The sequence below is a fragment of the Leptonychotes weddellii genome, chromosome 11, assembly GCF_054177405.1.
Source record: "Leptonychotes weddellii isolate Sample4059 chromosome 11, ASM5417740v2, whole genome shotgun sequence".
NCBI lineage: Eukaryota > Metazoa > Chordata > Mammalia > Carnivora > Phocidae > Leptonychotes > Leptonychotes weddellii.
In genome coordinates this window covers 47,412,500-47,438,289 of record NC_138379.1, presented here as the reverse complement: position 1 = coordinate 47,438,289, position 25,790 = coordinate 47,412,500, and the positions used below count along the sequence as shown (strand labels likewise).

General features: G+C 40.1%; 1 protein-coding gene across 2 annotated transcripts in view; it reads left to right on the top strand.

The window, feature by feature from the left end:
- The first annotated feature begins 7,843 nt into the window (after window positions 1–7,843).
- Window positions 7,844–25,790, top strand: part of FAM168A (family with sequence similarity 168 member A) — a 164,368-nt gene continuing 146,421 nt past the window's right edge. Inside the window, exon 1 of one of the 2 annotated variants that reach the window (XM_031024980.2) lies at window positions 7,844–8,111. The gene's annotated coding sequence lies outside the window, so the exon portion shown is untranslated. The remainder of the gene's footprint in view (window positions 8,112–25,790) is intronic. The other variant, XM_006730443.3, reaches the window with a different exon arrangement.

Here is a 25,790-nt window from a genome sequence, read left to right as displayed (position 1 = left end):
GGGAGTCTGCTTCTCCCTCTCCCGCTCCCCCTCTTGTGCTCTCTCTCACTCTCTCTCTCAAATTAAAAAAAAAAAAAATCTTTCAAAGACAGCTCTGCTTTAGGGGCCTCTAGCGGACCCTAAATCCAGGATGGATCTCATCCTAAGATTTTTTTTCTTTTTTTTTTATTCTTATGTTAATCCCCTACATTACATCATTAGTTTTAGATGTAGTGTTCCATGATTCGTTGTTTGTGCATAACACCCAGTGCTCCATGCAGAATGTGCCCTCCTCAATACCCACCACCAGGGTAACACATCCTCCCCTCTAGAACCCTCAGTTTGTTTTTCAGAGTCCATCGTCTCTCATGGTTCGTCTACCCCTCCGATCTCCCCCGCTTCATTCTTCCCCTCCTGCTACCTTCTTTTTTTTTTTTCTTAACATATATTGCATTATTTGTTTCAGAGGTACAGATCTGAGATTCAGCAGTCTTGCACAATTCACAGCGCTTACCAAAGCACATCATCCTAAGATTTTTAACAGCCAAAATTCTACTTTCTTTTTTGTTTTTTAAAGATTTATTTATTTATTTTAGAGAAGGCAGAAGGGGCAGAGGGAGAGAGAGAGAGAATCTCAAGCAGACTCCCCGCTGACCGCAGAGCCCAACATGGAGCTTTATTCCACGACCCTGAGATCATGACCTGAGTCGAAATCAAAAGTCCAGTACGAGGGTTAAAACTGGACTATCTTTTTGGGAGACATAGTTTAACCCACTATAATTGGAATGCTTTTTTTTTTTTTTTTTTAAGCTTATGAACTTGAGCAGCTTTATGTAAAGAATCCTCCTAAACGTAAATTTCCCTCCTAATTCTCTTCTGGTCTTTGTCAATAACAATCCCCACTTCTGTCAGCTTTTCAGAGCACACAAAACATCTGGTACCTTAATTAATTCTTTTATCTGCCCTGGGGGTTTCTGTAAGGTCAGCCATTTTATGGATAAGAAAACAGGTGTAGGAGGGGAAGTGACTTGACACCCAATCCTGGTTGAGTTAGGATTTGGATCCAGGATGTTAAGGCTCTTTCCTCCCACTGCCTGCTGCTGCACGGAAGCTTCGGGAGCTGTCATCAGTTTGTGCAGATTCATTTATGACTTACCTTTGCCTTAATTTTATTTAATGTGCACTTTTCCCTTGTCCTTTAAAAAAAATTATTTTCCCCAGCGTTATTGTTATTTCCCTTGTCATTTTATTTTATTTTATTTTATTTTATTTATTTTTGAAGATTTTATTTATTCATTTAACAGAAAAAGAGAGCGCACAAGCAGGGGGAGCAGCAGAGGCAGAGGGAGAAGCAGATTCCCTGCTGAGCAGGGAGCCCGATGAGGGGCTCGATCCCAGGACCCTGGGATCATGACCTGAGCCAGAGACAGACACTTAACATACTGAGCCACCCAGGTGCCCCTCCTGTCATTTTAATTGATTATATATTCTATATACTTATCATGTCAATTAATTAGTTTAAAAAATAAACTTCCTTAGTTTTTTTTAAGATTTTATTTATTTATTTATTTTTAAAGATTTTATTTATTTGAGACAGAGAGAATGAGAGAGAGCATGAGAAGGAGGAAGGTCAGAGGGAGAAGCAGACTCCCTGCTGAGCAGGGAGCCCGATGCGGGACTTGATCCCGGGACTCCAGGATCATGACCTGAGCCGAAGGCAGTCGCTTAACCAACTGAGCCACCCAGGCGCCCCTAAGATTTTATTTTTAAGTGATCTCTACACTCAGTGTGGGGCTCGAATTCACAACCCTGAGATCAAGAGTTACATGCTCTACCAATTGAGCCAGCCAGGTGCCCCTAATTGATTGATTTATTCGTTCATTCAATCACTATTTACTGAAGGCTTACACTGTCAGAAACCCAAGGCTGAACTGATTTAGGTGGGCCACAGAGATGAACCAGACCACCTTGGTCCTTGTCCTTGAGGACAGTAAACAGTGAACATATGGTGTGAGCAGTCTAGGGGAGCCCAGTAGGCTTCTAACCTCACCTGATGTCTGAATTGGGTCTTAAAGGATAGGCAGGATGCAATCTTATTCCTTTAATCCTGGTTGTTAGAATTAAATAATAGGGTGGTCATTTGATACCCACCTATTAAATGTTACTATGTTAATCATTTTCTAGCACCCTGTCAAGGTGCATAACAGGTTTATATAAGAGCCTGCATCACAAATGGCAGTAACTTCCACTTGCTCAGTATTTGGTCATTTACACAACATTTTCACACTCCTTGTCTCGTTTGTGGTCACAAAAATCTCTTGTTAATACATTTTTAAAACATTTAATTCCAGTATAGGGGCGCCTGGGTGGCTCAGTCGTTAAGCATCTGCCTTCCTCTCAGGTCATGATCCTGGGGTCCTGGGATCAAGCCCCGCATCGGGCTCCCTGCTCAGCGGGAAGCCTGCTTCTCCCTCTCCCACTGCCCCTGCTTGTGTTCCCTCTCTCGCTTTGTCTCTCTCTGTCAAATAAATAAATAAAATCTTTAAAAAAACCATTTAATTCAGTATAACAGTGTTATATTAGTTTCAGATGTACAATATCGTCACTCAGTGCTCATCAAGATAAGTGTACTCTTAATCCCCTTCACCTGTTTCACCCCCACCTCCCCTTTGATAAACTTCAGTTTATTCTCTATAGTTAAAAGTCCGGTTTTTTGTTTGTTTGTTTCTTTTGTTTCCTAAATTCCACATACGTGTGAAATCCTATGGTGTTTGCCTTTCTCTGACGTATTTCACTTAGCATTATACTGTCTAGATCCATCCATGTTGTTGTAAATGGCAAGATTTCATTCTTTTTTATGGCTGAGTACTATTCCATCGTATATATATACCACATCTTCTTTATCCATTCATTTATCAAAGGACACTTGGGCTGCTTCCATATTTTGGTTATTGTTTTTTTTTTTAAGATTTTATTTATTCATTTGAGACACAGAGATACAGACAGAAAGAGAGAGCATGAGCAGGGGGAGAGGCAAACAGAGAGGGAGACGGAGAGGGAGAAGCAGGCTCCCCACTGAGCCAGGAGCCCGATGTGGGGCTCGATCCCAGGACACTGGGATCATGACTTGAGCTGAAGGCAGACGCTTAACCATCTGAGCCACCCAGGCACCCCATATTTTGGTTATTGTAACTAATGCTACAATAAACACAGGGGTGCATATATATTTTTGAATCAGTGTTTTATTTTCTTTGGGTAAATACCCAGCAGGGGAATTACTGGATCATATGTTAATTCTACTTTTAATTTACAAAAGCTCTTTGAGAATGCTTTGTTTATATTCATGTATTTCTCTTGTTTATCTTAGCTAAACTCAAAAATCATAATTTAATTTTCCATTAAGATGATTGCAAAAGTTAAAAATTAAATTACATAACTTTAGAACTTATAAACATTCAAACTGCACTGGGTGTTAAACCAGGGCCTGGTTTCTGATCCTAATTTGGCTTCTCTTTCTTTCTCTCTCTGAGTCTTAAATTTCTCTACTAGAAAGTGGGCATGTGAAGGAAATTTAGGCTGAAGGATTAAATGAGATAATGGATCTTAGATGCCAGCACAGTATCTGGCTCGTTAAAGATTGGTTCTCCTAACATGGTCTCTAATGTCCATTTTCCTGCAATTCTTTTTTTTTCTTTTTTTAAAGATTTATTTATTTTAGGGACACCTGGGTGGCTCAGTCCATTATGCATCTGCCTTTGGCTCAGGTCATGATCCTGGGATCCTGGGATTGAGTCCTGTTTTGGGATCCTTGCTCAGCGGGGAGCCTGCTTCTCCCTCTCTTGCCGCTCCTCCTGCTGTGCTCTGTCTCTCTCACTCCCTCTGAGAAATAAATAAATAAATAACATCTTTTAAAAATATATTTATTTATTTAATTTTTTAATTTTTATTTTTTTATTTTTTATTTTTTTTTAATTGTTGAGGAATAAATTTTTATTTTTTTTATTTTTTGCGAGAGAGAGAATGAGAGAGAGCAGGAGAGGGAGGAGGGTCAGAGGGAGAAGCAGACTCCCTGCTGAGCAGGGAGCCCGATGTGGGACTCGATCCCGGGACTCCAGGATCATGACCTGAGCCGAAGGCAGTTGCTTAACCAACTGAGCCACCCAGGCGCCCAAAGATTTATTTATTTTAGAGAGAGAGAGGGAGCAAGCAGGGAGAGGGGCAGAGGAAGAGAGAGAATCCTGAAGCAGATTCCCTGCTGAGCATGGAGCCCAATATGGGGCTTGATCCCAGGACCCTGAGATCATGACCTGAGCCGAAATCAAGATTCGGCCGCTTAATCAACTGAGCCACCCAGGCGCCCCTAAAGCAATTCTTCTTCTTTTTTTTTTTTAAAGATTTTATTTATTTATTTGAGACAGAGAGAATGAGAGAGAGCACATGAGAGGGGGGAGGGTCAGAGGGAGAAGCAGGCTCCCCGCCGAGCAGGGAGCCCGATGAGGGACTCGATCCAGGGACTCCAGGATCATGACCTGAGCCGAAGGCAGTCGCCCAACCAACTGAGCCACCCAGGCGCCCCCCCTAAAGCAATTCTTAAAGTAACAGTCCAGCTCACACATATGTGTCAATGCTCTTACAGAGATGCTCTGAGAGAAAAAGAGAGCTCAAACAAACTCATTAACATAGCTGATACAAAACCATCTCACAGTCCCAGTTAATCAGATAGTAACAGGCAAAGGATAGTGTTTTGACACTGTCATTTCGTCCCTGAGTTTGTTTGGGTTGGGTTGCAGAGAAGAAAAAATAGATGTGGTAGAAATAATCAACACAAAATAAAACTGACAATGGCTAAAACTACATGTGGTAAAAATTTATAATGGATGGAAAAGCAAACTGAATGATCCCATCTTTGTTGGTAACATTAAACATTGCAAAGTTGACCCCTGGGAAAATTCCACTTGGTAGAAATAATCACCACAAAAATAAAAATGACAATGGCTCAACTCTCTTCCAGGAAAAGGTGGCATTGGTGGAAATAATGACCAGAAACTTGAAAATAGCTGAAGCAATAATCAGTGAAAATCGATAAAGATAAAAGATAACCAATAAATCTAACCTTTCTTGTAAAACTGATAGAGAAAAATAGATCTTGATGACAATCCATATAGAAAAAAAATCTCGAGAAGTTAGAAATTGTTTAACTGTGCCACATACAAATTTTATCAAGGGATAAAATTGGCTTAATAGAGTTGATTCCTGAAATACTTTAATAAGTTCATTAGTAATGGTATAATTCTGAGTAAATAGTTTACCTGCCAACACTTGGCAGGGATTCGGAGAGAGAATCCTCAAATTAGATGAAGGGTTTGGACTATAAATGCCACCTTACGGTCTTCAAAGGACTTTCATACTCATTGCTTTATTGGATTCTCCTAATAACCTTTTGAGGTGACAGGGCAGGAATCTTTCCTTCCATTTTACAGATGTAAACACTGAGATTCAGAAAAATTAAGAGATTTACTAAAGGTCACTCAGCATGTTCATAGCAAAGTCTGATTTAGGATCTGATTCCCAGATTCCTAGTCTGATAAACTTCCTCATACCTATGCCCCTAACTCTGCTAATGCTTTATAAATGCTTGCCAGATCAGATCCCTTCTAATTCTGATCTTCACCCAGCCCCCACTTTCTGCCAGTAGGAGAAGTGGGAAAAAGGAGGAGGAGAGGGAGTAAAGAGAGTTAGAAGAGGGCATGGCCAATGCAACACTTAGGGGAAGGGACTTGCCTGTCACATAGCCAACATGTCATAAGCACTTTTCTTATTCTCAGAAAAAGGAGCAGAGGAGCTAGGATTTTTTGAGGGGTGTGGGGGGACTGGGATTTTAAGGCTGGGCTAATAGGTTGAAAAATGAGATAAGTAGTTTGAAAATGACAGTGCCTGATATACCTGGAGAAAGTGAGTCATAAGGAATAGGAGTGTAACTAGAGTAGGTGGAGTGAAGCTGAAGAGATTGGCGGCAGCAGGGCTGTGGACCACATTAACCTCTGATATAGGGGAACTGGCCTTTCTCAGGTACGCCCGAGGTTCTCCAGTGGGCTGGCTAGTGGAGCTTGAATGTTCTGGTGTTCAGAACATCAAGGAATAATGACATATAAAATCTAAAGTACTGTAACTGAATACAGGATTTATGCTACATCAGAGATCGTCTGATGCCATATTCCATATGCTAGGAGAGCTGGACACAGAAGAAAGAAAAAAATTTTTTTAAGTATAAGACTTACTTATTCAGTCTATAGACAATGTTTTGTTTAAGTAGAGCTTTGCCGACCCTTTACAATAACTCTGTTCCTCCCTCCTCACTCCCCGCCTCCATAGAGATATCTGGCCCACAGATTAAAAACCAGTGCTATAAGAATTCAGATACAAGGAAGATCAATGTGCCTAAAATATGTTCTAGGGAAAGTAGGACTTTGGCTTGAGTTTCAAGAATGAGGAGAAAAGGAGGAAATGGCTGTGGAAAGAACAGAAGGAGGAAAATTTTGAGAATAGAGAACATTCTTTCTACTGATTTAATGGTCTTTTATGAATTGTAAGTTACCACCATTATTCGTTTTAATAGTGGAACTGTTGAGCTCACAGAAAAACCAGACAGGCCTCATCCTGGAGCACCACTGAGGGCAATAGGAAGCCGTAGTAAGCTTTTTAGGCAGCAAAGTATGGTTGTTGGATTTGGAAATTACATTTTTTGAAAATAGTCTTATAACTTAAAAAACTATGTGCTCTTTTTAAACAATTCAGGCAATAAGAGAATAAAAATTACTTGAAATCTGACACCCTTTCCTCCAAGATAATCACTAATAATATTTTGGGGAACCTCTTTCCTGAAATCTCTTTATGCTTATAGAATATCGTCTCAAACGTCACATAAATTATGCCATTTTAAACATGCTGTTCTGTAATCAATTTGTTTCCCTCGAGAATAAATTGTGAATAGCTTTTCATGTCAATAAATAGATCTATATCATCATTTTGAATAGCTGCTTACTACTGTATTGTTTGTATATATAATTTAACTAGCCCTTATTGACGGACATTTACATTACCCCTGTAATCAACAATCCCATATAACCACCTCATGCATTCATCTTTCCCAAAATGTTTCATTCTCTTTTTAAGGTAAAAATTTGAAAGTAATGGAGCGGGGTCAAGATCTTCTTTTCACACTTGGATTTCAGTTGCCAAATCGTCCTCTGATTTGCAGGGAGACCAGGAGGAAGCTGCTGCATTAGTTCTGGTGTGACAGTGGCAACGGGGATGGCGAAGAGAGTACAGACTCAGGTGATCTATCCCATCTAGGCCTATCCTCAGTGGGTTGGCATATTCCTACCCTTTTTCCTCTCTTTCACTTCTTTTTCTTAACATGGAGGAAGAACTGAGAACTGCATCTCCCAGCATTTCGCAGGCACCACACCCCCCCTGGGAACTGTAGTACCGCGTTTGAGAAGGGTCCGGAAAGAGGGCGGGAGACTGTGGGGCATGCTGGGAAATGTAGTCCAGCGGAGGGGGACGGCCGCGGCGGGTGTATGTGTGAGTGTAAAAAGGTTGGAGACGCCGCAAACATCGCTACTCGGAGAAGAGGGCATTTAACTTTCCTCACAAATGGTCTCTGAGTCTACAAAAGCCGCCGGCGGATGGTGGACTTTACTCCACTGTCCGTAACCGGGGAGGGTTCGGCCCCTCGACATAAGGCGCGCGGCCGCAGCGCACGCCTGCGGGCCGGAGCAGGGCATGCCGGGAGTTGTGGTTCCGGCGAGCTGAGGCTGTGGGACGTGTCGCGGCGCCGCGCTGGCTCCTCCTTCCCCGCCCTTCTTAGCGGTCCCCCGCCCCCTCCCTCCGCCTCCTCCTCCCTCGCCCGCAGCCGAGCGTCCCCTCCCCCCACCCGTCGGGCTCTTCGTCGGCTACTGCAGAGGATTCAGAGCCTAGTCTGAGGAGGAGGCTCCCGTTCCCTGCGCGCCATCCGCCACCTTACTGGACACCGGCGAGGGAGCGAGAGCGTCGCCACTGTAGCCTCCAGAGAAGACAAGGGCATCGCCGCCTCCGCCGCCGCCGTCGTCTTCGCCTGCAGCGGCCAGCCGGTGAGGAGACCCCCCCCCCTTCCCTGGTCCGCTCTCCCGGAGCCTGGGCCGGTGGTACTTACGGAGAATGAGAGTGGGGGCTGCGGACACCCCGCGCGGGTTGGGGGAAGGGGGTTGAGGTCGCGATGGAACGGCGGGTTGGCAGGGGAGACTTGTCCTGGCGCGGGGCTGGGGGTGGGGTGAGGGTGGGACCCAAGCAGGTTGGGGGGGCGATAAGGGAAGGGGACTTTTAATAGCGATTGACCCGATATGGGACCGGAGCGTGAGGTTGGGAGGTCGGGGTGGAATTTGGGATGGTTCTGGGCGAGATGGATGATGAGAGTGGAGTGGGATGGCTTTTAATGGGGGAGGGGACTGAATGAGGGTGATGGATTTGGGGTTGGCTTGGAGCAGTTGACAGCTTGGGATCCAGCCGGGGTGCAGGGTAGGGGGATGATTTAAATAGACAGTGGGATTTCAGGTTTGGATAGGACCCTGGGGGAGGGGTGTTAATTCACGAGGGTGGAATTTGGGGTGGACCTAAGGCAGACTGATGGATGATAGAGGTGGTAGGAGCTGGGAGTAAGGGGCTTAGCATGGGTTGAGACCTGAGCTTGAAGTGGGCGTTTGCCATCTCTGGGTGGTGGAATTTGTGGAGACTTATGGAATAGCGTGGGTTAGGAGAGCAGAGGAGGTAGAATTTGGGGTTTTTCTGGGGAGTGCTATTGGAGGTTGGAATAGGAACTGGTGGGGGTGGGACTTTCAATGAGAGGAGTGTGATGGTGAGCTGGCAGGAGGGGGTAAATTAGAAGTTAGGCCCAAAATGGGCAGGCAGAGATTGAAATTGGAGGGGGGCACAGGGGATGGGATTTAGTGTGATTTTAGAACAACTGCAAAAGGCATCGTGGCTCCCTGGGTTCAGGCTTGAGGCAGAGGGCTCAGAAGACGCTGCTGGGCTAGACTCACTGAAAGAATAGTGGCAGGTGGTGAACAAGGTTGGGGGATGGTATCTTGAAGAAAATGTCCCTTGGCTGAGGTGGCAGAGGGAGTTTTGGAGAAGGAGTGTCTGAGATGAACTGGTAGGACTGGAGAAGTGGTTGCTGATAATAAGGTGGCAAAGAGGCTATTTAAGGAGTGGGAAACCTGGAGTTGTAGGTATGGATGGGGCAGGGAGGATGGAGTGGGGCAGGGAGCAGGGCTGGGAAGAGGTGCATTGAATGATTCTAGAGAGGAAGGATTCTGATGTCCTCCAAGAGACACAAGAGGGTAAGGGGTTGGATTTAAATGGACAGCTTTGGAGGCTGTGGTTGGGGGAGGGACAGTAATCAGAAGGGACTTTGCAGGGGACAGAGAAGGTACATTAAAGACTCTTTTTCCTAGAGGACATCCTAAGCTGTTAGTTCAGTCTTTTTGTTTCAGTTGTATTAGTCTCATTAGCAAATCAACCTGAAGGGTAAAGTTAAGAGGGGCTTCTGTTAAAGTAGAATTAAGCAGGGGGAGGGTGTTTTCTATTCATTTACTATAAAAAGAAAGTTTGGGGGAGAAAACCTACTCCTGAACTAAAGGTGGAGAAGATAAAACCGGAACGTGATAGGTATCTTTCTGTATGATGTCTCTGCCTTCTCCTTTCTGCCCTCCCCTTGGTGCATTTAAAAATTAGTCCTGGAATTTGGAATTAAATAGATTTGATGAGCTTGAGGTATTTAAGGGAGCATTCTTTGCTTGAGAACCCATGAATGAAACTGAAAAATATGAGGCTGAATTTCTTCCCTAGTCAGGCAGCGTGCACGTATGTAGAAAGAGCTTAGGCCTTTTTTTTTTCTCCTCTTAAAATTGATTGTCTGAAGACTCCATTTATTGGTGTCCTGGTTTGCAAGGCAATTAGGCCCATCATTGTATTGCAGGCTAATAATCCTGAGATGAATCTTGGCACACTGCTTTATGTAAACAGAGGGAAGACAGGAAATATGGAAATGTCATAAATATTCATTGGTGAAATGGTTTGGTATTGATGGAGTTTTTCATTTGATTCTCTTTTGGCATTACTTGATAAGATTTAAAATAATTGGACTATATTTCTATAGATTGAATTTTCTTCTAAAGGAATTCAGGTGGTCACAATTCTGTCAGATGTGGATAAAGCATATAGAATCATTTTTATTTTATTTTTTAGGGGTTGGTGTTGATGTAGGCATATTGCATTAACTGCAGCAACAATGTCTCCATCTATTCATCAGCAATTTTATTTAAAGCTTCATGATATGTTCATTCTTACGGCAGAATGGTGATGCTGGAAGGTAGAGAGGGGTGTGACTGGGGGAAACAGCTTTAGGGAAACAATTTTCTGCACTTAATTGCATTAACTATGATATGTTAAACATGAAGTGGCTGTTGATTAGAGCTCAGACTGAGAAAACGTGGGGAGGGATGTAAAGAGGATAAAATTGGCATCAGCAGGATCAAATGATTCTGTTTTTGTTCCAGCTTCAGAGTTCATCTTGTAAACAAACCATTTTCTTTGGTTTGACAGTTGAGCACATAAAAATGCCCAATATTTAGGATCCTTATTTTATTTTATTTTTTTGTAGTTCCAAAATGGGCAGAATGATGGAAGGTTGGCCCTATCCTTGGAATTGGAAGTGTTTTGTTATAAGGAAGCTTTATTATAATAAAGACCAGGTTTGAGCAGTTTTACCTGTAATTTGGTGAGAGCGTAATCTAACTAATGCAAGCATTTCTCCTCATAACTTTACTCTGGGGTCCAGACATTGCTTTTGTGGATCTGCAGGCTTGAGCTAGAGGTGAGATATTTATATTAAAGCTCTGGCTTTTGAAAGCTCAAAATGAAAAGTAATTGCCTGGGAGAAATGTCTTGGAGGATTTTTTTCTCCCCTCACAGCTGTGGGTACCTGTACAGTGGAAATGTATATAAAGTGTTTGATTCTTCTGATGTTCTGGTAAGAAGGAGAGAGCAGATGGAGGTACTGGTAGACAGGCCCCTTGGTAATGAATGGCCTGTGAATTTAGAGGTGGAGAGTCCTGACTTCAAATTTCTCATTCCACCACTTGATAGCTGAGTGATTTCAGTAACATCATTAAAAATCTTTCATACTTAGTGGTAATGGTTGCACAACATTGTGTATGTACTTACTTCTCCTGAATTGTACACTTAAGTAAATATGGTTAAAATAGTAAAAACAAAAACTTTTATACTTCGCAAGGCTGTCAAGGGAAACAAATCAGTTCATGTCCTAAAATAACTTTATGACCTGAAAACACTGTACATATATGAACTATTCAATATTTATTTACTTATTACCTGCTAAATATCAGGGGGAATGAAAAAACAAAAAACAGTTGTCAAGGAGTTTTCATTGTCGGGAGAGAGATGATTTAAGTATAGTGAGAAGTGAGGCATAACTACTGTGATTAAAGGTGTGGATTCTGAAGTGGGTCCACCATTCACTGCTAGCTGTGTGACCTTGGGCACAATGGTCTTATCTGTAAAGTGGGCATAAGACAGTAATTTCGTAGGGTTGTTTTGAGGATTTAACAAAATAATCCATGGAAAGTATTTAACACTGTGGGTTGGTTACGTAGTACACATTAAAAAATATTGTTGCCATTATTATGAGATAGGAAGATACTAGAATGGGAATAGCCTTGTATGTCCTATCATTGGGTTTTTGGTATTGTGTTCTATAATTTATTAAAGAGGGATTACTTTGTATTATCATCTCACAGTTTATCTGCATATTTGCATGTTTACATATTTGCATATTTGTAGTCGAGGAACTTTAATCAGTAAAGTACTAAACATATGTCTTAGCTGTTAGCTTCCTCATCTAGAAAATAAGAAAAACTGCTCTGAGGGTTTAAATGACTTGCTTAAGGTTACACAGTAAGTGGAAGAGTCTGGGTTACAGCTCCCAAATTCTGATTTCTCAACCCTGTTTGTATCTTTTTAAATTGTGAATTAAACCATATGTATAAAAGTGCATATAACATACATCTTTAAGGAGTGCAACAAATTGAAGATCGATGTTTTTCCTACTTGGCTTAAAAAGGAAATTTGTAGTACCTTTAAAGCCTCTGTGATTCCCTGCCTGATTGAATGTCTCTCCTCTCTTCCTCATAAGTAACCACTTTCCTGAATTTTGTGTGAATCATTCCCTTTCTTGTCTTTATAGTTTTACCAAACAAGTGCATATCCTAAACAATATATATATTTTTATCTCTGCAACTTTTTATAAATAGAAGCGATACTGTAAGTATTCTTCTGTGACTTGCTTCATTTTATCTATTATTTTTTTAAAGGGTTTTATTTACTTATTTGAGAGAGAGAGCGCACATGAGCGGGGAGGAATGGCAGAGGGAGAGAGAGAAGCAGGCTCCCTGTCCAGCAGGGAGCCCAATGTGGGACTTGATCCCAGGACCCCGGGATCACGACCTGAGCCGAAGGCAGACGCTTAACTGACTGAGCCACCTAGGTGCCTCAATTTTTATCTATTATGTTTTAACTTTAAAAGAGCTTTATTTCTGGGGTGCCTGAGTGGCTCAGTCATTAAGTGTCTGCCTTCGGCTCAGGTCATGATCCCAGGGTCCTGGGATTGAGCCCCGCATCGGGCTCCCTGCTCCATGGGAAGCCTGCTTCTCCCTCTCCCACTCCCCCTGCTTATGTTCCCTCTCGCTGTGTCTCTCTCTGTCAAATAAATAAATAAAATCTTTAAAAAAAAAAAAAAGAGCTTTATTTCTTCCACCATTAAAATAACATATGCACATGGTAGAAATTGGAAATTACAAAAAGTAAAAGGAAGCAAAATTATTGTCTATAATCCCATTATCTGGCAATACTTCTTATTTATATGTATGCATAAATAAAAAAATATATATATATATTTGTAGATGTATGTGTACACATACATACACACACAGGTAGTCTAGATAGCAAGAGGAAGCCAGTTTGCATTTATGGCTGATCAGATTATCCAGATGTGGATCAATCATACTTGGAAATAGGAATGGGAGGGGGTAAATAGCAGCCTTTGTGAGCTTTGAAACAGCACTTTCTTAGAGCTTTAACCTCATTGGCAGTTCTTTATTTACTAGATACTAATTCTTTGTTATATCACCTTAGCACTTCATTTCATATTTTAATAAGTCACTTAACTCTTGTGGTCAGAATTTTTGTGCATCTTTCTTTTTGCAGAAATGCTGCCTAATACATTGATCCTTTCCTGATTGTCCAGGAGGGTCTGTCATCTGATGTACAGAGAGTGCCATGAATAGGAAGTCCTCACTTATACATGCCAAAATTCAGTAATCTAAACACAAATTTTTTGTCTAAGAGATGTGAAATCCAAATTCATTAATAATCTGTTGGAGCTTCAGTTTACTTATCTGTAAAATGGGTTTCAAATGGGATAATAAAAGTGAAAATATGTTTTAAGCTTTAAAGGATTATATAAATGTTTTTCCTCTTAGTTTACAAAATTGAAATCCCCACGCAGAGGTAAAAAGCTTGTTATATTTGGTTTATTGCTTTTCTGAAGGGTTCTTGGAGGGAGTGAGTATATGGACAGGTCACAGTTTCTCCCTTGAAACTTGAAGATTGTTGGATATAGTGGGACAGAGAAGGTGCTAGAGGACTTTCTCCAAGTGAATTTATGGGACTTGGTTCCACTGTAACTGTGCTGGCTAGCCCAAAATGAAATAATTGAGGCTGTATTGAAGTGGAGAATGTAGTATACAATGTTTGCTCTTCATTATCCTGACAAAACTCAGTTTTCTACCTGTAACTTATTACCAAGACAGTAGTAAAGTGAAATAAATTATCTGTGCATATGTAAAAGGGAGATAATACTCCATTGTTGATTTGTTGTATGGGTTAAATGAGATAAGAAGGACAGAGAACCTGGAACCCTGACTGGCACATATATAATTGGTGCTTAATATGGTAGCTATGACTATTATTTTTATTTTACTTATGAATTATTTAAATTTTTCCTATAGGCTGTTCTTTTGTTATTCAGTGTTTTCCTGGGCTGTATCTCCTCACACTCATTTTACATTTGGAGTATACATTTATTTTAATATTATCACAAGTAAAGCAAAACAAGAACATAAATCCACAGCTGCAGTGCATTGCAAGGCCAAAGAGCTAGTAGTCTTGTCTGCCTCAGATATGTTTAAGACATCTGTCCAACAAATACATATTGAGTGATTATTAGATGGCAGTGAAGGAGTGCTGGAAGTATGGGAAACAAAAATTAAATTTCCCAGCTCTTAAGGAGTTTATAGTCAATTTATCAGGGAAGTAGACATGCCACACATTGCCGTAGCATAGTGTAGTAGGGTAAGGGCTACAATGGGGGCATGAACAAGGGGCATGGGGAAGATGGTGGTTGGTGTGGCCTGTTATGCCTGGGGGAGCAGGGATGAGAGAGATGCTTGGAAGAGTTAATGCTTGAGTGAGACTTGAAGGAGATTTGGTTGTGTTGCGGAAGGAGAGCTTAAGAACAGTTCATGAAGTCAAACCACGGTCTTCCTTGATAGTTCCCTCCCAGTGTTCTTGTAGGCCTTAGTTTGTACCCCTTGTTAAGACCTTTCTAGCATTTATACCTACTGTACCAAATAAGCAAATCCCCAAACATACTGTACTGTCATGCTCCTGTTCTTTTTGTATGCTATTCCTCCTACATGGAAAGCCCTCTCCTACTGAATTTCTTAATCTTTACTTTGTCCATTAGATAAGCTGTACTAATGAACACGTTTTGTGGTTTTTGTTCTTCCCAGTTTGTTGTTTAGCAGGAAGAGATTTTTGAAGCTATTGAGACTAGCTGGTATTTAAGAAGAGATCTTTATTGTTTTTGCTTTCTTAGTGAATGTTGATATTCCTTAGGGTTGGCTCCTTGGCTCACTGGACTTTTTAAGATTCTTTCCTTAAGTAGTCTTTCCCATTCTATTGGCTTTAACTGCTACTGCTATATGCTGATGAAATATCTCCAGCTTGGAGCTCTCTTCTGAGCTCCAGACTTGTAAATCTCATTGGCTTCTGGCCATCTACATATATCCATTTAGATTTTCCTCAGATTCAATAGGTCCAAAACAGAACTCATTTTCCCTATTTCTAACCTCTTCCATTCTGTACCCCTTCACACACAAAAAGTTAAAATCATCTCTTCCTGAGTTTTGTAACTTAAATGCACTCCATCCAGTCATACTGGCTAATGAATCTGTGCCATTACTTTTTTTTTTTAATTATAGTATAGTTAACATACAGTGTTATATTAGTTTCAGGTGTACAATACAGTGATTCAGCAATTCTATACGTTACCCAGTGCTCATCATGATAAGTGTACTCTTAACCCCCTTCACCTATTTCACCCTTTCCCCCTCCGATCTCCTCTCTGTTAATCATTGGCTTGTTCTCTATAGTTAAGAGTCTATTTTTTGGTTTATCTCTTTTTTTTCCTTTATTTTGTTTCTTGTTTTCCACATATGAGTGGGATCATATGGTATTTGCCTTTCTCTGACTTATTTCACTTAGCATTGTATCTTCTAGATCCATCCATGTCATTGCAAATGGCAAGATTTCATTCTTTTTTACGGCTGAGTAATATTCCATTATGTATATATACCGCATCTTCTTTATCCATTCTTCTGTTGATGGACACGTGGGCTGCTTCCATAATTTGGCTATTGTAACTAATGCTGCTATAAACATAGGGCTGCATGTATCCTTTTGAATTAGCGTTTTTGTATTCTTTGGGTAAATACTCAGTAGTGGAATTACTGGATCATAGAGTAGTTCTATTTTTATCTCTTTGAGGAACCTCCATACTGTTTTCCACAGTGGCTACACCAGTTTGCATTCCCACCAACAGTGCACAAGTGTTCCTTTTTCTCCACATCCTTGCCAACACTTGTTGTTTCTTGTGTGACAGGTGTGAGGTGATATTTCATTGTGGTTTTGATTTGCATTTCCCTGATGATTAGTGATGTTGAGCATCTTTTCATGTATCTGTTGGCCATCTATATGTCTTCTTTGGAGAAATGTCTGTTTTTAAGTTGGATTATTATTATTTTTTTTGGTGTTGAGTTGTGTAAGTTCTTTATATTTTGAATACTAACCATTTATTGGATATGTCATTTGCAATTTTCATTTCCCATACAATAGGTTGTCTTTTAGTTTTGTTGTTTCCTTTGCTGTGTGGAAGCTTTTTATTTTGATTTAGTCCCAATAGTTTATTTTTGCTTTTATTTCCCTTGCCTCAGGAGACATTTCTAGAAAAATCTCACCATGGCCAATGTCAGATAAATTACTACCTGTGCTGCCTTCTAGGATTTTTATGGTTTCAGGTCTCACATTTAAGTCTTTAATCCATTTTGAGTTAATTTTTGTGTAGGGTGTAAGAAAGTGGTCCAGTTTCATTCTTTTGTATGTAGCTGTCCAGTTTTCCCAATACCATTTGTTGAAGAGACTGTCTTTTTCCCATTGCATATTCTTGTGCCCTTGGTCTTTTCTTCCTTATCTCTCATAGCCAAAAATAAATCTTCCTAAGTATTTCTGGAATTCATCTTCCCTTTCCTACTATTACCACCTTAGTTCAGACCCTGATCTCACCAGGACTAGTACAGTAGTCTCCTAACTGGTTTCTGTATCACCCATCTAGGAAACCTGTCTTTCACTCAGCAGCCAGAACATATACCCAATAGATGTATATGTCCACATCATTCTCTTGCTTAAATCCCTTTATTGGCTCTAAAGTCTAAGCTCCTTAGGATGACTATTAGGCCTTCTATGCTAGCTCCTTAGCATGACATATTAGGCCTTTTGTGACCTGTCCCTGTGTACTTCTCCTACCTGTACTCTTCCTATGACTGATAATACTGAGTAGCATGTAGTTCCTACAGATACCTTGCAATTTCACACCTTTGTTCATGCCATTTTTCCTTTTATTCATCCCTCTGGATTGGGTGCATCTCTCCTAAGAAATCTTTCAGAACCCTTAAGGTTGCCATAAGTGCCCCCATTTTGTTCCTGGGGTACATGCTTCTGTCATAATACTCTGTTAGGTATATTAACTGTTTTTGTTTGCTCCTTCAGTTAACTCTAAGTATCTTGGTGGCAGGGACTGTGTCCTAGTCATCTTTATAGTTTTAGCTCCTGGAGGGTGCATCACAAGTAGTGAGTGATTAGTTTTTGTACTGAACCTAGTAAGGTAGATGAGAAGCCAGTAGTATGATATTCTAGTAAGGAGTGAGGTGATACGTGTTTTTCAGATGTGGTTTTTTTAATTTGTTCAGAATGGAATTTAGAATTTAATTGGATTGATAAAGGGTTTAGTGATGATGATGGTGTATAGTACAAGGTTCAGAAGTAGAAGACAGCAAGAGGGTATATTTAGGGGTTGGTAAGTGCTTTCATTAAAAAATATTTTAGGCTTTGTGGGTCACATGTAGTCTTTATTTCTTCTTTTCCTTTTCCTCCTTTCCCTCCCCATCTTCTTCGTGCTCCTCTTCTTTTCTCCTCTTATGTTTCATTCTTAACTCACAGGCTATCAGAAATCAAACTTTAAGTTGTAGAATATTGAAGATCAAAGAGATTAAAGCAAGGTAATGGTTCTTGTTTTATTTATTATAAAATTTAGTGACTTGGGCAGTTATGCATATCTTTAGTGTAGAGAACAATTATACAGAAACTTTTTTTGTCAAACTACTACCCTGTTTATCTAAAAGTTTAACATTTTATTAAATGGGCCATTGATCTCTGTATGAAGATGTTGTGAGAACACTGGTTTCTAACGCTCCAATACAACTCCCACCTCCTCCCTCTATTTGAGCAGATACCTGGGTCCTTTCAGAATATGCCTGTTTTTATGATGATATAGATTGTGTTTTTCCTTAGATATGGATATTTTCTTTTTAAATATTTATTTTTAAAAAGATTTTATTTATTTACCTGAGAGAGAGAAAATGTGAGTGAGAGAAAGCACAAGTGGTGGGGGGAGGGGCAGAGGGAGAGGGAGAAGTATTCTCCCCGATGAGCGGGGAGCCCGACACTGAGCTTGATCCCAGGACCCAGGGATCATGACCAGAGCTGGAGGCAGATGCTTAACCGACTGAGCCACCCATGCACCCCTATTTATTTATTTGAGAGAGAGTGCAAGCCAAGAGCATGGCAGGGGGGAGAGGGAGAGAGAGAGAGAGAGAATCTCCAGCAGACTCCATGCTGAGCCAGGAGCTGAATCCCATGACCCTGATATCATGACATGAGCTGAAATCAAGAGTCAGACGCTCAACAGACTGAGCCACCCAGGCACCCCAGATACGGACTTTTTTTTTTTTTTTAAGATTTTATATTTCAACAGAGAGAGTGACAGAGAGGGAACACAAGCAGGGGGAGTGGGAGAGGGAGAAGCAGGCTTCCTGCTGAGCAGGGAGCCCGATGTGGGACTCGATTCCAGGACCCTGGGATCATGACCTGAGCTGAAGGCAGACGCTTAATGACTGAGCCACCCAGGCGCTCTCAGATACAGACATTTTGAAGGAACTGCGGCTGATACATTTTTCTACAGTAAATTTCAGTCCCTGGCTGACTCAAGATCATGATCTTGATTTGCCTTCTGATCATGTCCTTCAAGCTTGACAGTTTCTGCTGATGCTCATATTTTCTAGCCTTTGTTTTATCATTTTTTCACATATCGTAGTTTCTTTTTTTAAAGATTTTGTTTATTTATTTTAGAGAGAGTACGCACTGCTTGAGTTGGGAGAGGGGCCGGGGGAGGGGCAGAGGGAGAGAAAGATCTTCAGTGGACTCTGTGCTGAGTGAGGAGCCCGACACTGGGCTCGGTCTCACCACCCTGAGATCATGACTTGAGGTGAAACCAAGAGCTGGACACTCAACTGACTGAACCACCCAGGTGCCCCACATATCATAGTTTTCAAATGTGTCCTTCTTCTTTTATTTTGAATTTATAGCAAAAATCTCTATCTGTAAATATACTTCTGCAAACATGATTTTAGTGTTTTACTTGACCTATCGTGCATAGGTGTGTCATGTTGCAGTATTTTCTCTAAGGAGGAAGAAATCAAGACTTGAGGGTACTTTGGCCTTAGGACGAGTAGGGGATGAAGATGCAAAGACAAAAGGGACCTAAAACTTGAGTGTTTGTAGTAGGTAATGTGCTGGGTATTTTCTCTTCCTTATACAATTTAATAGTCACATTTACCCTGTATAGGGTATTGTGGCTATTTTACAGAAGAGGAAACTGAAGCAACTGAGGCTTGTAGGGATAAAGTAGCTTGCATTTGGTTACATAGCTAGAAGAGAAGAGAAGCTTGTATTAAAAACCTGATCTGAATGGGACACCTGGGTGGCTCGGTCGGTTAAGCGGCTGCCTTCGGCCCAGGTCATGATGCCAGGGTCCTGGGATCGAGTCCCACATCGGGCTCCTTGCTCAGCAGGGAGCCTGCTTCTCCCTCTCTCTCCCTCTGCTTGTGCTCTGTCAAATAAATAAAATCTTTAAAAAAAATAAAAATAAAAATAAAAACCTGATCTGGGGTGCCTGGGTGACTCAGTCATGATCCCAGCATCCTCGCATCAGGCTCCCTGCTCCGCGGGAAGCCTGGTTCTCCCTCCCCCACTCCACCTGCTTGTGTTCCCTCTCTCCCTGTGTCTCTTTCTGTCAAATAAATAAATAAAATCTTTAAAAAAAATTAAAAAAAAATAAAACCTGATCTGCTTTGCTTCAAAGCCCTCCCTGGTTTTAAACTCTGAGGTCAGTATTTTTCAGCCTACTTAGATGAGTAGTAAGTACTTGGCTACACATTAGAATCACCAGGGGAGCTGTTTAAAAAAAAAAAAAATGAAAAGTCATGCCCCAGTTCCACCCCAACCAGTGCTAACACAAGTTCTATAGATGAGCCTAAGGTGGGTTGTGTATGTCTGTGTGTTTATATAGAACATATAAATTAAAAAGTTGTATTGGGGGTGAAACAGGTGAAGGGGATTAAGAGTATATTTATTATGATGAGCACTAAGTAGTGTATAGAATTGTTGAATCACTATATTGTACACCTGGAACTAATATAACACTGCATGTTAATTATCCTGGAATTAAAAAATAAATTGTATTGAGATGTATGTAACCTATGTAGAAAAAAGTGCACAAAAAGTATAACCAGCACTCAGATCAAGAAAGGGGACATTACCCCTTCCTCCAAGGTAACCAATATTCTTTTTTTTTTTTTTTTAAGATTTTATTTATTTATTTGAGAGCTAGTGAGAGCAGGAACACAAGCAGGGGGAGTGGGGGAGGGAGAAGCAGGCTTCCTGCTAAGCAGGGAGCCTGATGCGGGGCTCGATCCCAGAACCCTGGGATCATGACCTGAGCCGAAGGCAGTTGCTTAACGACTGAGCCACCCAGGCGCCCCCAAGGTAACCAATATTCTGACTTCTGATACCATAGATGATTTTTGCCTATATGAACTTTCATAGGTATGACTGGCTTTTTGCACTCAACTGTGATTTATTTATGTTCTTGTGTGTAGCAATAGATTGTTCTTGCTCATTGCTATATTAGCAGTAGTTCTCAAACATTTTGGTATCTTCACTCTTGCTAATTATTGAAGACTACAAAGAGCTTTCATTTGTGGGTTATATCTATCAATATTTGCTGTATTAAAGATTAAAACTAGGGGCACCTGGCTGGCTCAGTCGGAAGAGCATGCTACTCTTCATCTTGGGGTTGTGGGTTCGAGCCCCACATTGAGTGTAGAGATTACTAAAAAAAAAAAAAAAAATTAAAACTGAAATTTAAAAAGTATTAACTTATTTAAAAATACCAAACCTATTAAATATTAGCATATTTTTATGAAAGTAACTATATTATCCCAAGTCAGAGCTATTAGAAGAATAATATTTTACATTTTTCCAAATCTTTTTACTGTCTGGATATACATATACACATATATATGTATATATGTGTATATGTATATTTATTAATATTTTTAATTGGAGTATAGTTGACACCTGACTGGATACATATCTGCTTCTACATTCAATGTTTTGCAATTGGTTGTTTTGTATGTAGTATGTAAAAAAAATCTAGTCCCACATAGATATGTGGTTAGAAAAGGAAGGACTGTTTTTTTTTTTTTAAGATTTTATTTATTTATTTGACGGAGGGAGACACAGCGAGAGAGGGAACACAAGCAGGGGGAGTGGGAGAGGGAGAAAGGAAGGACTGTTTTAATTGCCTGTTTAGATAATTGTGGATATTCTTTTTTGGTACTACACCAAAACTTGACAACTGTTAGTTTCTTTTTTTTTTTTTTTAAAGATTTTATTTAATTATTTGAGAGAGAGAGAGAGCACATGAGAGGGGGGAGGGTCAGAGGGAGAAGCAGACTCCCTGCTGAGCAGGGAGCCCGATGCGGGACTCGATCCGGGGACTCCAGGATCATGACCTGAGCCAAAGGCAGTCGCTTAACCAACTGAGCCACCCAGGCACCCGACAACTGTTAGTTTCTTAAAGGTCCATTATGTTATAGAATCCGAAACTATATCAGTGAGCTTTTCATATTGTGTTACATTAAAATCCATCAGTCTGTTTTGTACTTTGAATGGATCTTCTATCTGTGCATGATTTTGTAGCATCATGCATTGGTCATTTGGAAAATATTGGTTTACTGAGTTATGCAGATCTTCTAAATGTTGATGCATTCTAATATATAATGTCAAAAAAATCACATTAGTTAATATTTCCACCAATCTTATCAGACAAGTCTTTTCTAATTTTTGCTTGAAAGCTCAAATTTTAGCATTGGCAAGAAATAGTGACATTTGTTTTCCATGCAGTGAGACTCACATTGTTCGTTTTTGAAAAAATGTCTGCTGAACATGGAAGTCTGAATAATCATAGTTTGTCTGCCAGTTGTTCTTTCAAGTAAAAATGGTGTTTCATGAAAAAAGCCACTAGTTCAGCTTGAAACTTAATTGCACAAGCGCTTTAATGCTTTTCTTTGAGACAGTTCTTGTACTTTGGTATGCAGGAAAAGTGCTTTATGTGTACTTTCCATTTCATCACAGAATATTAAAAAGTTGTGTAGTTAATGATTGAGATTAATAAAATTAATCATTTTTGTGGCTTCATCAAGAACATTCTTTAGTGACATTGAAACTAGTTCTCTTTTTGGCATGGTTATGAAGAATGTAAAGATACTATTACAGTTTGGTGTCACTGTCTTCATTCAATACAAGATGGTATACTTTTATTTATTAGTATGATTGTTTCCAGGCTTTACTTATTTCTTACTGAAGGAGAAGGTGGTTTTATTAAACCTTTACTAACAATACTATTTGAAAGTCAGCATGAATGCAGTTGGTTTTTCCTTGGCTTAGTAGAACCAAAATACTTCAGAGTTGAGCAGTTTCACAGGTTTGTCAGGATGTTAGAAAATCACTGGGCTTGGTACTTATTCACCATCTTGTGGTGAAGGAAAGGTATGAAATGGTCTTTAGAGAACTGTGCGTAACTATGCATAAAAGTGGTTCTCTAGGTGTATTTAGTCTTCCTACCCTTAACCTGGAGAATTTGCAATAGAAGAAGAAAAAGATGCAGATGAAGCCACTGCCAAGTAATGTTGTTGCATAATGACTTGGGTTTTTCACTGTGATTGGGCAGGAGAATGGAGGAGGTAGGTTAGACAAGCTGTAGTGCTGAACATTATTTTACCTTTCTGCCAGCATGCTTTTTTTTTTTTTTGAGATTTTATTTATTTGAGAGGGAGAGAGATGACAAGCAGGGGAGAATCACAAGCAGTTCTGAGGGGAGAATGAACGTTCACTGTGTGTCTACATTGTGCTAGTCCTTTATATATGTTATCTTATTTAAACTCACAATTATCCTGTAGGGTGGTCACAATTATTTTATTTTTTTTTAAAGATTTTATTTATTTATTTGACAGAGACACAGCCAGAGAGGCGCCCCCCCTTTTTTTAAATTTAGGCTCCACACCCAGTGTGGAGCCCAACGTAGGGGTTGAGCTCACGACCCTGAGATCAAGACCTGAGCTGAGATTAAGAGTCAGACACTTAACCAACTGAGCCATCCAGGCGCCCCATGTGCTAGGTAGGTTTTGATGATACACAGAGATGAGTAGGATGTGGTCTCTGTCTCCAAGGGGCTCCCTAGTACAAGGGAAAAGGTATAAACAAATACATTACATTTTATAGATGCTGTAAAATAACTAGCAGAAAGGGAGGTGTTAGTACCTTTTTCAGGGAAGAGTTCTTGGAGGAGTAGACACCTGAGCTTATTTCTGAAAGAAGAGTGGGTCTGGTGTATGGAAGATTCTGGATATAGAGTCAGAGAACCTAGATTTGAACTCCAGCTCAGCCACTTACTAGCTCTCTGACGTGGGGCAAGTTGTTTATTAAGCACTCTGAATTTCAGGTTTTTTCCCCCTGTAAAGTGAGAATAATCATGTCTCTACCTTTGAAAGTTGCAAGGATTTAATACATGAGAAAGAACTTCATAAATATTCTATACAAATATTATATCTTGGTTTTTGCTTTTTATTCAGTGATAATAGTATTTTGACAGATTGGAGCATCAGTTTTCTTACCCAGTCCAGAAATAAGTGAGAAAAAGACTGGGTATATTAGTGTGTAGATGTCGTTTTTGAAGTACTAACACTTTTGGCATTATGAATTAGGGCAAAGAGTTTTAAGTCTAGCGTCCACGAAACTTTGGTTCTGTGATATTATGGAAGATACTGCTTAAGTTGCCTAAGGTGTGGTCTCTGAAAAAATATTCAGTGTGGTTCTGAGTGGCTTGGATGGCAATAAGCCAAAGTGGAAAGAGCTCCATTTCTTGTCAGAAGACTTACGTCTGTGTCAGCTTTGGAGTTGTTTAACATTTCAGAATTGCATTTTCCTCATCAGTAAAGCAGAGAAAAATAGTAGTTACTTTGCAGACTGAGAATTAAGGGATAAATTGGGTAAAGTGGACACCCCTAGCCTTAGTTAAGCTTAATTTGTAGAATATTTAAAAATTTTTTTCCTTTTAATACAATAGACTTTTGCAGAGAACCTTGCTTTAAAGAATAGAGGGAGCTTTCTGTCATTTATATTATACTAATACTAATAGTATTTTACTTCTTCAAATTTATTACTCTGAATAATTTTGCCAAGGTGAGTTTACCAGCTCTGGCACTTAGTGGCTTTGTGACCTTCCAAGTTACTTAATCTTTCTATACTCATTTTATCCATCTTTGAGGGAATATAGTGGTATTTACAGTATAGAGTTGTTAGGATTAAATGAGATAATTAGATAAAGTGTTTAGTTTGGTGTTTGGCATTTAGTTAACAATTTCAACAAATGATAAATTGTTATTACTTTCATTTTCTAAGTGAGGAACTGGATAGAGATTTAGGAACTTGACTAGATTCACTTGTAAGAACCAAAGATGGGATTTAGTCCAGGTTGGGTAATGCCAAAGCCTTCACTCTTTATCCTTTTACCAGGCTATGTTTTGTAATTAATATTACATTTATATGGAAATGTATTATGAGGTGCTGTAGAGTGTTTGGAAAAAATCTGTTACTCTTAGGTACTTAAAACTTTCTTTCAGTGATGTTTTACTAATAGTAACTAAATTGGTTAGGGAAAGAATTCCTTGGCCTGGCTTCCCTGTGACCAGACACAATTTAAGGGCAGATATTCTGGTTAGTAAAAAGTGTTCGGTAGTTACTAAAAAGAACAGTATATATTTTTCCCCTCCTAAACAGCTTTACTGAGGTAAAATTGACAGTGAATGACAGAAATTTAATATAGTTTGCTAAGTTTTGATGTATGTATATACCTGTGAAACCATCACAATTCAGATATGAATATATCCATCTCTTCCCAAAAGTTTCTGGTATCCCTGTGTAACCCCTTCCTCCTGCTCTCCCTGATCCCCCATCCAAGCAACCATTGATCTGCTTTCTATTACTATAGTTTAAAGATGGTCTAGAAGTCAGTCCAATCAGGATTCAGTTTCCTATCTGCCACTGTACTAATTGGGCATCTTTGGAGAAGTCATATACCATCTCTCAGCCTAGTTTACTCATCTGTAAAATAGGAATTCTATCACCTGTTCAAAAGACCATGAAGAAGATAGGAATAGTATGTAGAAAGAGCCTGGCATGGTGTCTGACACATAGCAGCCTTCAGTCACTGGAAGTCAGTATTACCAGCCCAGCTTTCAATTAGTGGTCCAGAGTACATTTAGGAGTTCAGAGCTCCAAAATGCTTTTCTATCACCTTAAACCTTGTTGTCCCCTCCCACTGAATGAGCTTTTAATAGGAACATTTAGATTTGGGCAGCTTGAGGCCCTAAAGGGCTTTTGGTACCCCGTCCTTCCCTCCTCCCTGCCCAGTGTTCCATGCTATTAATTATGAACAGATGTTCTTCATAAATAAGCAAAGAACTCCACAGAAGATTTCTGAATTCTTGATGCCTATGTTTAAGTCTGGCATTGTGATAAAACTGCATGAGCAATGAGCTTGTAGTCACAGTTCTGAGTTTTAGTTTCCATGCTGCCTTGGGCGAATCATAAAATCTTTCTGAGCCTCACACATAAAGTTTTTTCACATATAAAGTTGGGAGGGATCATACCCACAAATTTGTTGAGAGGATTAAAGGAGA